We start from the raw sequence: 13,765 nt of genomic DNA on the forward strand, positions 1-13,765 counted from the left end.
ACTTCACATATCTGATGAACTCGGTATTTATGCCTGAGTTGGACAGATTTGTGGTGGTATTCATTGACGATATCTTAATATACTCCAAGAATGAAGAGGAGCATGCTCGGCATTTGCGGATCGTATTAACGCGCTTAAGGGAACACCAATTATATGCTAAGTTCAGTAAGTGAGCATTCTGGCTAGAGGAGATCCAATTTCTGGGACATGTATTATCTGCCAAGGGGATTGCGGTGGATCCCAGCAAAGTCAAGGATATTTTGGAGTGGAAACCCCCAACCATTGTACATCAAGTCCGAAGTTTCCTTAGACTGGCTGGTTACTACCGCTGATTCATTCCAGATTTTTCCAAGCTTGTGCAACCAATCACAAGTTTATTGAAGAATGATACCAAATTCAATTGGTCTTCGAAATGTAATGAAGCCTTTGAGCAGCTGAAAGTATTATTGACCACTGCTCCGGTATTGGCTCAACCGGACATTGAAAAGCCCTTTGATGTGTATTGTGACGCATCAGGCAGTGGTCTCGGCTGTGTTCTAATGCAAGAAGGCCGAGTGATAGCTTATGCTTCAAGGCAGTTGCGCTAGCATGAAGAACATTATCCAACTCATGACCTGGAATTAGCTGCTGTGGTTCATGCCCTAAAAATATGGCATCATTATCTGCTAGGAAATATCTGTCATATTTATACAGATTATAAAAGTTTGAAGTACATCTTTACCCAGTCAGAGCTTAATATGAGACAAAGGAGATGGCTTGAGCTGATCAAGGATTATGAATTAGAGATTCACTATCACCCAGGCAAAGCCAATGTAGTGGCAGATGCGTTAAGTCGTAAGGCTTTCTGTCATTGTCTTACCATGAAGACTTCTGACATTACGTTATGCCAAGAAATGGAAAAGCTAAACCTAGAAATGATTCAGCATGGAACTTCAAATCACTTGAAGCTTGAGTCAGTCATCCTGCAAAGAATAATTGACGCACAAAGAAATGATGAGGGAATGAAACACATTCATAAGAAAATAGAGGCTGGTAAAGGCAACTGCTTTAGAAGAGATGATCAAGGTGTTGTATGGTTTAACAATCGCATAGTTGTGTCTAAAAATGATGAGATCCGCCAACAAATTCTAGATGAAGCACATCTTAGTCGCTATTCTATTCATCCCGGAAGCACTAAGATGTATCATGATCTAAAACAACATTATTGGTGGACAAAGATGAAGATTGAAGTCGCACGCTATGTGGCAAGATGTGACCCTTGTAGACGTGTCAAGGCCATACACATGAAAGCTGCTGGTCCATTACAATCTTTACCTATCCCTACATGGAAATGGGAGGATATTAGTATGGACTTTATTGTGGGATTACCCAGGACCGCCAAAGGGTATGATTCTATTTGGGTCATCGTTGATCGACTTACAAAGATCGCCCACTTCCTTCCTGTCAGGGTAAAGTATACAGTGGCCACATATGCAGAGTTGTACATTGCCCGTATTCTCAATTTGCATGATGTTCCGAAGACCATAGTGTCGGATCATGGACCGCAATTCGTGTCCAAATTTTGGGAAGAACTTCACAAGGCTTTGGATACTAAGTTGCTCCATAGTTTAGCCTATCATTCTCAAACCAGTGGGCAGACTGAGAGGGTGAATCAAATACTTGAGGACATGTTACAGGCTTGTGCTTTGGAATTCCCACAGAAATGGGATGATTGTTTACCATTAGCGGAGTTCTCATATAATAATAGCTATCAAGAAAGCATTAAGATGGCACCCTTCGAAGCTTTATATGGACGACGGTGTCGTACTCCGTTAAACTGGTCTGAACCAGGTGAAAGAAATTTCTTCAGACCTGATATGGTAAAGGAGACAGAAGAGAAAGTTCAACGAATAATTCATAATTTGAAGAAAGCTCAAGCTCGTCAAAAGAATTATGCAGACAAACCTCGGATACCCTTGTACTTTCTAGTTGGAGATTATGTCTACCTGAAAGTTTCACCAATGAAGGGTGTATCACGTTTCGGGGAAAAAGGGAAGCTTGCACCTCGGTATATTGGTCCTTTTCCTGTTCTTGAACAATGTGGACTAGTAGCATACCGACTTCAGTTACCCGAAACCTTGTCTGCAGTACATAATGTGTTCCACGTGTCTCAATTGAAGAAGTGTCTTCGGGTTCCCGATCGAACCATTGAAGTAACGGATGTTGCCTTAGAACCAGACTTGACATATTCCGAGCATCCTATTCGAGTCTTGGATTAAAAGGACAGGATTACCCGAAGAAAAACTCTCAAGTTTTACAAGATATAATGGAACCAACATTCAGAAGATGAGGCTACATGGGAAACTCAAGACTTTTTAGAATAGAATTTTCCAGGCTTTTTAGCCTCATGTAATTTGTAAAATGTGTACATTTGTTGCAATAGAGGAATGAACCCCATACCACCCCTGTCTTGTACCAAAAATAAGGAAATAAAGATATGTCGCGTTTCCTTTTCCATTACTTGCCCTTGGACTTTTAATCTAGGGACGAGATTCTTTTATGGGGGGAAGGATGTAACACCCCTGATGTTACTGCCACTAAAACTTGAGCATAACATCATAAGCATTGGAATATCATGTGTTAGTCACACCTAGAGTGCATTCATTAGGCAAAAATTTCAAACAAGTTGTATTGATATGACATTTTATGGGTAAAACCCTAGAGTAGGATACTTAACCCTAAATTAGGCTCAGAAGGGTAAAACAAAGCCTAATAAGAGAAAACTTCAAAACTCATTAGAGATGGTCATAAAATGTCACCATGGATGAACTTAAGTAGCATCCAAACCCTAGGATTACCAAAAACCCTAAAAAGAATCCTGGAAAGCCCTATACTTAAACCCTAGGGGGCTAAGTGCAAAACTAGTGCACTTTTGGACTAAAGTGCAAAAACCAAGGCATTAGGGTACCTTAAGTCATATGGTTCACATAATTGGGGATTCCCAAGTCAAAAGATGTGAATTGGACTTATTTGCAAAAAGCCCTATTTGAACCCTATGGAGTTAAGCCTGATTTTCAGTGCATTTGGCTCAACTTTAGAAGCTTGTATCTTCCAAATTATGAATATTTTGCCCTAGGTCAACACATCAAAGGTTTAGAGCTACAATAGGAGTACAACTTTGCTTAAGGGGTTAAGCATTGTTGTTATGCAAAGTTGAGAGAAAACTGGGCCCAAAGTTGGGATGTTAGTCTATCAAAAACCTGAATTCAGTGGCATGGGACTTTGGGGGTCATTTTGAAGATGATTCCGTGGATGTTTGAGTATGGTTACCACAGTCGGTTTATAGATGGATCATTAGACAACAACTTTGCTACTGGCCGATCAACAACTTGCCATGTAAATTTAGGAGAAAATCAATCCCAAACTTGGTCTGTCAGGTTAACTGAAGAACAATCCGATGGTACAGTAACCAGATAGGATCAGGTTCAGGTCCCTCGCTGCCGACGAGCCGCGCGCGGATTCGTGCTTTCGCCACCGTGATTCACGCTCAGATCAGTTGGATAGCGCCGGGGGTCAGTAAATATCATGCCGTGGAAACACTCCGGCCATTATTTTACTCCAGCCACCATACCCGAGCAGACCACGGCTGATTCGGATGAGTTCGCCGAAGACAGTCGCTTCACGGCCTTGCACCGCATGCCCGAGCATCTTACCACCTCGCAGTCGATCATGTTAAGCCTATCCGGTGATCGCCGGAGAACTTGCCACGGTAAATGCCACCGATCCCGAGTGCCAGTAACCCCTGTCTTCTCCAGCCACCGCGCGTCTTCATCCAATTCCCCGGCCACCGCTCATGACCGCTATAAATTGAGCCCACCGTGAGCTCCGTAAGGTAATCACCCATCCATAGCACCCACGCTTGCCTCCAATCGTTTACCAGAGACCGTGAATTGCTCATTGCCCCCAATCTGAGTTTCCGCCACTGTAGAAACACCTCGCATAGGCCAGTGTTGGGGGCCTTCGGCTTCCGAAGGTCCTCAAAAACATGATTTAACAGTGTTTCTAGAGTGTAATGTGTGAACAGGTACCTTCGGACTTATGTCAAAGAGGGAGAACCTCAAAAGATACGAAGGTTGGCAGTGCCGAAGCTGTGAAGCAGGAAAGCTTCGGCATGTTCGCAGAAAAGGGAACCGACTTAAAGATGAAAAGGCCATTTAGACCTCGATAGATTGCTATGGAATTATCACCAAATGTAAAGGGCATGTATGTAATTTTGTATGGGTTGTATCCCGTGCCTATAAATAGGTGAACAGTACCCCCGTACTGTTCACGCTGACTTGGCATTTGCTTTTGCGTCACGCTTGTACTTTTTATCTTCTCTCAGGACCGAAGGTACATTTGTAATTTGAAATCATTTCTATTTTTCCATGTTAATAAAATAGAAATGATTCTATGATGATGCTTATATTATATTTCATGCTTTATATGAATCCTTCGTCATTACTTGTTATGTTCACGAAGGTATGTCTCTTATGACCTTCGTCCGAAGCTCATTATTTCCCGAAGGGACATAATGCTTCGAAGGACGAAGGACTTTAACACTTAACACTTTTTATGTTGCCTTGTTCTTAACTCTTAGCATTTGAGAACAAGTCCCCAACATTGGCGCCCACCTCCGGTGAACTCACTTCCATTTCCTGAGCTTTTCGACACCTTCGGCAAGCATCAGCTTCGTCATGCCGCCGAAGAAGGCTTCAGCACCAGGGGCTGGCACGCTGCAGCCGCTGGACCCCAATCAAGACGTCCTTTCTCTCAGAGAGGCACGAAGCCAGAAGAGGAAGGCTACCAGTCCAACACATCCGGAGGATGATCTAGATCAGGAGATTCAGAATCTGGAAATCCTTCAGCAGCAGGTTCAACGCAGGAAGGAGAAGATGGCCAGGCTAGCTGAACTGCAGAGGCAGATAGATGAAGCCTCTGAAGAAGTTCGTCATCTTGCTCAGGATGAGCAACACCGAAGGCCTCAGCATCAAGACCTTCATCAGGAGGGCTTTCACAACGAAGACGATTGGTATGACAATTTCCATCGTGGGAATTTTGTTTTTGATGATACTTCTCCCCTGTCCGCTGAGTTACAGGCTACACCTTGGCCTCCGTCCTACAAGCCGCCTCAGCTCCCCGTATTTGATGGCCATTCAGACCCGAAGCAGTTCTTGATGAGCTACGAAGCAACAGTGTCTTCGTACGGTGGCAATGCTTCAGTCATGGCCAAATCTTTCGTTATGGCTGTCAGAAGTGTTGCTCAAACCTGGTATTCCTCCCTTCGACCAGGAACGATCACTTCATGGCAGAAGCTGAAGGATTTGTTGTTAACCAGTTTTCAAGGATTTCAGACGAAGCCGGTCACTGCTCAGGCTCTGTTCCAGTGCACTCAGGACCACGAAGAATACCTTCAGGCATATGTCCGAAGGTTTCTGCGTCTAAGGGCACAGGCGCCGACAGTGCCCAATGAGATTGTCATTGAGGCCATGATCAAGGGGCTTCGGCCAGGGCCATCAGCGCAGTATTTTGCCAGGAAGCCACCACAAACGCTGGAGAAGCTGCTCCAGAAGATGGATGAATATATTCGAGCTGACAATGATTTTCGCCAAAGAAGGGAGGAGGCCTTCAGATTTTCTGAGATGACCAGGGGCTTCGGAGGAAGATTCTATCCGAAGCATGTCAGATCAATTCACAATTCCAATCAAAATGATGATAAGGGGAGCCAGCAGCAAAGGCCACAGTACTCCTCACAGACTTCGGGGCAACAGCAAAGCTCCTTTCGACCACCAGCTCCAAGAGGCAGAGGCGCCAGGGGCTTCGGCGGAAGATTCGGGGATCAACCCAGAAGAATATTTTGCTTATTCTGTGGTGAAAACAAAGGTCATACTACCAGGATGTGTCATGTTACCATTCAGAAGCAAAAAGAGATAGCCGAAGCTGCCGCGCAACAGGCTCAGCCGAAGCAGGTCATGCACACTGCTTCGTATCATTCGCCCTACATCCCAGAATATGTGGGCAACCATCCTGCAGTCTCTGCTGCTTCGGCAAGTCAGCCTTCAGCTTCCTGGCAACAGCCCCCGCCTCCACCTCCGTTGCAACAAGGCCAGCAGCCAGAAGGGAGCCAATATGCTCCACATCAAAGGGACTTCAGAGAACAGTCCGAAGCTCGCACGGTCAACAGCACCGTACCAGAGTCAAAACACATCTATTGACAAATATCCTACCTTAATAGCAATCTTTTTCATTCAGTTTTATTTTTTCTAATAAAGGACATTGTTTAGGTTTCATGTAATTAGTTTCGTTGATTCCTACAAGAAAAATATGTTTTCTTCACAGGTTTGTGATAATAAAAAGGACCTTCGGACTATCGAAAATCCTTCGAAGCAACAAAAAGTCGTTCTAAGGAACGCAGAGTAAGTCTGACGAAGTCACAAAAAGTCGTTCCGAAGGGAGCGCAGTGTAAGTTTTCTGCTCCAAAGTCGTTCCAAAAGGAATGCAGAGCATACAGCGAAAAGTCAACGCTGATACCGCCTAAGTAAAAGGCGAAGAAGCTCCAAAGACGTTCCTAAGGGAATGCAGAGCTTATACCGCCTAAGTAAAAGGCGAAGAAGTTCCAAAGACGTTCCTAAGGGGATGCAGAACTTACAGCGAAAAATAAACGCTAATTCCGCTGAAGTAAAAGGCGAAGAAGCTCCTAAGGGAGGCTTATAATGAAAAAGTCAGTATTGATACAAAAGATTGTGCCCCATTGCAGGAATGTGTGTATCTTCGGCACAAAATATCATTTTGCATAACATAACATCATCACATCATTTTGCATAGCATAATCATCATACATCATGCTGCATGTGGCACAAGAAGGGGGCATGTTATCGATCTTCGGAAAATGCTTTGAAAAGGGGCAAATCATGCCAAGTTACAGGGAGAAACAATATTGATTTTCGAGGTATAGCTTCGGAGATTATTTTTACGAAGCTTGGATATTTCTTATCAGAACACTATGGATATTGTCGTGATAAATGATAAATTCTTCTTCACGAAGCATGAAAAGAAGGGAAGGTGTTTTTTCGTCGAAGACTCAAAAATGGTACGTGTTTAAAGTTTCATGCATCGTAAAGAATTGAATCATAAAACAAGTATATTACATACAGGATTACAGAATATTACACAAATCATATATCAAATGTTTTTTGCAATAGCACTTAGTCTTCCCTAAGTACTATCTCTGCAGCTTCGTTCAGCAGTCGATCGACAACCTGATCCTTGATAGCTTCGGCCATCTTTTTAATTTCGTCGTCATCTTTAGGCTGAGGGCCCGAAGATGCTTGAGTAGGATCTGAGTGAGGACGGGACACGACTACATTACTATTACAAATCGCAAACAGATCTTAAAAGCCTAAAGATTACAACACGGTAAAAACTATTATTTAGTACCTAATTGACCTTCGGGCTCTGTGCTCTTTTTAGCAGCCTTAGCCACTTCTCTAGCATCATGGATGCCCCTTTCACTTCTCTGAATAATTTCTCTTGCCATTTCTCGGCCACCGTTATCCCAGATATCAGTAAAAAACTTTCCACCAATTATGCTAGCTTCGGCCGAAGGATCTTTTGTATCTTCAAAGGACAAAGCAGCTTCGGACTGTGCTAAAATTTTCACATGCTCACAGCCCTTCTTCTCTAAAATGGTGGCAATCCCTCTGGCGCCAGAGAAGGCACATATATCTCCTCGGCTATTTAAAATTTCTTCGAAGGCTTCAGCTTCGTGGTCAATCCATTCAATGACACTTTCGGGATTGCCCCTCAAAAAATTTTCTTCACTTGAGAATGCGCCGACTTTGGCGAAGCTAGCCTTTAATTTTTTAACACAATCTACAGATTTATTGTAGCATTTCTTTTTGGACGAACGAAGCTCTTCAACAGTCACTTCTAGATGATCTGCCCATTGATCGCTGAGTTCACGCTTTGTTTCTTCAAGTATACGTTCTTCTTTGGCTCTGGCCAGTTGTTTCCGAAGGTCTTCAATTTCGCGTTTCTGAGCTTCAGCTTGACTTTTGAAAGCAGCTTCGTCCTCCTTTATTTTATCTATCAATGAGTATAATATTTTGTCTTTTTCGAGACCTTCGTTCCTCAGTTCAATTACTTCGGAACGAAGGTTGCTCAGGGCTATAGTACATCCTTCGTCCTCAGCATCTTTCTGTGCTCTGAGGGCATTGCTGAGTATCAGGCCCTGCAGACAGGAATATGTCTGTGTCAATAGTTTTAAACAAACGGAAAATTTTGAATTCAACAAAAATATAAGAATTCCATTTGTCGCACCTTTAAACTGTTGTAAGCTAGGCTGTCAGCCAGATCGTTCTTTGACAGCACCGAAAGTCCGTCTTCTAAAGTTGGAAATCCGAAGCTTCTACTCATCTCCCGACAGACAGAAATTTCCTTGCTGTCGGGGAGGCAATACAAGAAATCTTCTTCTCCACTGCCATTAAATATCAACGCCCCCTTTGGATATTTCAACTTTTGGGCATAGTGTTGGGCCTCTTGTTCTTCTTTTTCTGTTAATTTTTTCCCCGAGGCATGACGAAAAATATAATCACGAATTTTGGATGCTTCGGGGGTAACAACACCAGTTCCTTCAGCAAAAGTTGGCTTTGTTATTTTTTCTGCCTCACTTTCCAAGGTTTTTGCCTTTGAGGGCTCTGAGGGCCCAGCTTCGGCTTCAATATCTTGCTCTGGAGCTTTAGAACCCGAAGCTTCGACTGTTGTTTCAGGAGTGACGGCAGCCTTCTTCGGAGGGGTGCTTGAAGATTTGATCGTTTCCAGCACATCTAGCACATTAGCCATTCTCCTTCTTTTCGGAGTCACTGCTGGCACTTTTTGATTACTTACTGTTTCAATGTTTGCCACAGGACTCAAAACTTCTGATGTTTTGGAGTCCTCGGTTGCTTCCTTTACCTCTTCCATTTTTTCTGTGAATGGCGCTTCGGCCTTCTCTTTCGTTTCTGGTAACAAAATTTTTGATTGCTCCAATTTTGTCTTCGTTGGTATTTCGGCTGTTTCTGTGACTTCTGGCAGCAAAGTTGGCTCGGCTGGTTTTTCAGCTTCGGTGGCCGAAGAAGTCTCTCCGGTAAACTCAGGCACCGAAGCTGGTTCAATATAACGCGGTCGATAAGTAAGAACCTTTATCTTCTTCCTTTTCGGTTCTGGCTCGCTAGGAGCAGCTGCAGTTTCTTCTTTTGCAGAGGTTGTATTTTTTCTCTTCTGCCTTCGAATGGGGTAGCAATAGTCAGGGTAGACAAACCCGATGGCATCAAATACCCGATTCAGCCTTTTCTTTTTTCGGCCTCCGAAGGCTGCTGGCATTGCAGTATCTTCGGCCTTCGAGTATGTCCCAAGCAGCTCATCACTTAAATTGTCAATGCTTTTCAACCACTCATCGTCTGGCTCAATAAATTTATCTTCAAATTTAAAAGTGTACTTAAACCTGACAAGTCCACCTTCGTCGGCCTCTTTAACGGTTTCTTGTGGCATTTCCCATTTCTCCGCAAGCGGCCACACCCTGAAGGCAATATGCTCTTGTACTAAGTCCCTTGTTCCTATAAAAGAGCAGACAACGCCGAAGGCTCTTTGGCACTCTTCGGCGGCTTCGTTCATTTCAACCTTCGGCCTCCGAAGGCCGAAGCTTTGCCAAATAGGACGCATAATTATACCTTTGATGTCTTCTCGTGCTGATAAGTCATTCTTCACATAAAACCATTCTGTCATCCAATCCCCGGGCCATCTCTTCCGAAAGGTTGGTACGGGACAGCTTGCCCCGGACCGAGAGACGAAGCTGTAGCAGCCAAAGTTGTTATGGTACTGTTCTTTGCCCCAAGGCTTTGTTTCATATAATAATTCATGAACATTACAGAAGCTTCTGGCGTCAGGCTTCAGACCTTGGCTTCTCGCGGCCCACACGAAGATATTTAGCCTTATAATTGCCTCGGGAGTAAGTTGATGAAGATAGACTTCGAAGATTTTCAACACCTCCACGACGAAGCTGCTCAAGGGGAATCGCAATCCAGCTTTCAAAAAGCTTCGATACACCACAACTTCATTTTCTTCAGGGTGTGGACAAGTTTTTTCCCCTTCGTCCGCCCTCACAATGGACAGATCCCGGAAATACCTTCCTCTCATATTAACAAGATGATTCTCTTTGAAAGTTGATTTACCATAAACTGAATGGCTTGGTCGCCAGGGGCGATCTTCGGAGTCTTCGCCACCGCTGTCCACATCATAACTTTCACTGTCACCAGTATCTTCAGACAACCCTTCCAGAATTTCCCTGGTGATCTTTTCTGTGTTGGTCTTCGACATTGCTATAAGAAACCCTAAGTTCTTCTCTTCATCAAGACTCAGCTTCATCTCAGCAGCAGCCTTCTTAGCAGCTTCAGACATCTTCGGAAACACTAAAAAACTGTTTTTAAAAGCCGAAGCTTCAAAGCTAAAAACTTAGCAGATCACAGTGCACAAGAGCTAAAAAATGAGTGAGCAGGAGTGGTTGGCCAGAAAGCGTGCAAAATAAGTTTGCGGTATGGCCGTATTTATACGCTTGATGCGTTGAAAGTTGAAAGACCCCACTTGTCATTGAATGTTGCTATTCTAGCAAAGGGAAGGTGTTTTTTCGGACCTTCGGCATAAAGCCTTCGTTCATATCGCAATCTGAATTTATTATTTCAAACAAATTAATATTGCGAGGGGCTACTGTTGGGGGCCTTCGGCTTCCGAAGGTCCTCAAAAACATGATTTAACAGTGTTTCTAGAGTGTAATGTGTGAACAGGTACCTTCGGACTTATGTCAAAGAGGGAGAACCTCAAAAGATACGAAGGTTGGCAGTGCCGAAGCTGTGAAGCAGGAAAGCTTCGGCATGTTCGCAGAAAAGGGAACCGACTTAAAGATGAAAAGGCCATTTAGACCTCGATAGATTGCTATGGAATTATCACCAAATGTAAAGGGCATGTATGTAATTTTGTATGGGTTGTATCCCGTGCCTATAAATAGGTGAACAGTACCCCCGTACTGTTCACGCTGACTTGGCATTTGCTTTTGCGTCACGCTTGTACTTTTTATCTTCTCTCAGGACCGAAGGTACATTTGTAATTTGAAATCATTTCTATTTTTCCATGTTAATAAAATAGAAATGATTCTATGATGATGCTTATATTATATTTCATGCTTTATATGAATCCTTCGTCATTACTTGTTATGTTCACGAAGGTATGTCTCTTATGACCTTCGTCCGAAGCTCATTATTTCCCGAAGGGACATAATGCTTCGAAGGACGAAGGACTTTAACACTTAACACTTTTTATGTTGCCTTGTTCTTAACTCTTAGCATTTGAGAACAAGTCCCCAACAGCCAGCTTGCTCTAGGTCAATTCATACTCTTTGGTCGTTCGTTTTAGTATCTTTAGGTTCTCCTAATGCTGCTCGACCCCTCCAATTGAGCTAGAGTCCCTAGGATCGCCGGGAAAGTGCTTGGTTAACCGTGGTGTCCGTTGTCACCGTGGGCAGGGCGTGTTAGTGCGCCACTGGTGAAATTAGTTGGTGGGAAACACTCCTTAGGACTTAGGTTTAGACCGAAGAAGAGCACCAGTCATTGAGTAATTCGACCGGTATGCGCTCGCCGGAGCTTGGCTCCCCGCCGTCCACCGTCGTGGACCTCGGCCTGCGAAGAAATAGAACTCGAGGGAGGTTTCTGTAAAGTGTCAGCGACTGCATCAAATAGTGCCTTGGGCTCTTTCGGGTTGTACAAAAAGATAGGGTCTTTCTTGCAAGTCTGCACGCGGGCGCTTTCCTCCAGTAATGGGCCGACTTGGGCCAGTTCCGGCCCAGGACTGTTCATTTCTTTTCCTTTTCTTTTTCTGTCAAGGTTTAAGAATTTCTAGAAAATTGTAGAAAAATGCTAAAAATGCCAAACCAATTTTGGTAGGCTTCTAGTTTCTCATAGTATTTAATAAAAATAGTTTCTTGATTTTTAGTTCCAATAGGGAATTTTGGGACATTTAAAACAACCAAAAACCATACTTCTGGATTTTTTAGGGAATAAATAATAAATCCAAAATTCACCAAACTTTTAGGGTAAACTCTAAATAATATTTAGAAGCCTTGGGTAGAGTTTGGTATGATTTGGACCATGTTTGATACTTAGAACCCAAAACCCTAGCCCCTTGCTCCATGAACTTCACTATTGGCTCCGAAAACCCTAGTTTCTCGGAGATCCGTGAAGGAAAGTTGTATTCAAGACCTTAGATAATAAACTTTTATTATCTTTGCATCTTCATGAGCATTACATGAGCATTCATGATTATATATGGCTATATGAAGAAAACGAAGAGGAAATAGTAGTTGTAGAGGCAAGGACTTCACCACCACCACCTAAGAACATCACGGAGGCAACTGTTTTTATTTTGATATCGTCGGAACAGAGCCTGATTCAACAGTAACACAAAGCAAGCCCCGGTGCATTTGCCACCTCCTTGTTCCTTTTAAAATCTTTCTCACTTGCTTGATGGATTAGGTTATAGGAGTTGTGTGCTAAACCAATTCCTGCATTTCCTTCCTTGGGTTGATTACTTCTCCTTAAATCCCTGTTTTACAAAAGGTTTTTCTTATGCTTAGTCCTGCTCTAGAAAAACAAAATGTTTTGTTTTCACAAAAGATGATGTTGCAAAGTGGGTGGGATGTTTTCAAAAACAAAACTTGATGGTGAATCCATCATGGCCATGATGGGTTCAACATCAGAAATGATGTACCTCTGCCAGGTGCCAAACTTTGGGATGAAATGATAAAGCTGAGACCGGGCGGGTGACTTGCACGAGAAGAGAATCTCGGTGTAGTGTCTCCGTCTGAGTCGATTAAGGACCGTGTCGATGTAGGCTTGCTGGCCGAGGACCCTTTAACTGGTCACATGCCTCATCATGGGTAAGCTTTTCCTTGGGCAGACTAATACCAGAATAAGATAACACACAATGGGAGTGGAGAGATGGCGAGAGTAGCGTGTACCCTCCGTGGCAAGAGGCTGGACGGTGGTGTATCTGCGCTCTCGGTTGGCGTGAACCTGATCTGGTCTTAAGAACCCCGGTGGCGAGTTGACATATGCAAGTGTTAAGTGCTACATATGTCATGTGATCGGAGATCCTCAGCTGAGTATAATCGATTCGGATCGCCGTAGCTTCACGGATATGAAGACTTAGTCACTGCCCTATACGTAGAAATCCAGTGAAGATGAAGGGTTGCTAAGAAATTGGCTAGTATAGGTCAAGTGATTGAATTAGGGTAGAAAGAACCCTAGCTGCAGGTAATTTTACTTAACCTGACAAATAAAACTAGATTTTTAAGGATCCACTATTAGTAAGCATTTCTGCAAACAGAGTCATTGATTATTGATAAGCCTTACCTTGACTCCCTTAAAGCCAGCATATCCTTGAGAGTCTTTTACTTTGACGGGTAAGTCTTGCGAAAGTACACTTCATACTCAGGGCTTTGTCTCATGTTGTTTTAGGTGAAGAAGCAGCAAACTTTTGTTGCTTCTGTTCCAAGGTGGTACCAAAAGAAGAAAATGAAGACTAAAGACGCGCTAGGAAAGGTCCTCCATTAAGAAAAACTTTTATTGTTTATGCGGGAGGAGTTTTTTCCTCCCATGTTATGTAATAATAATACTCAGCAATCTTATATTTGGTTCTGGTCTGTAATAATCCAACTCTGTCT

The sequence above is a fragment of the Zea mays genome, chromosome 4 (assembly GCF_902167145.1).
Source record: "Zea mays cultivar B73 chromosome 4, Zm-B73-REFERENCE-NAM-5.0, whole genome shotgun sequence".
Classification (NCBI taxonomy): domain Eukaryota; kingdom Viridiplantae; phylum Streptophyta; class Magnoliopsida; order Poales; family Poaceae; genus Zea; species Zea mays.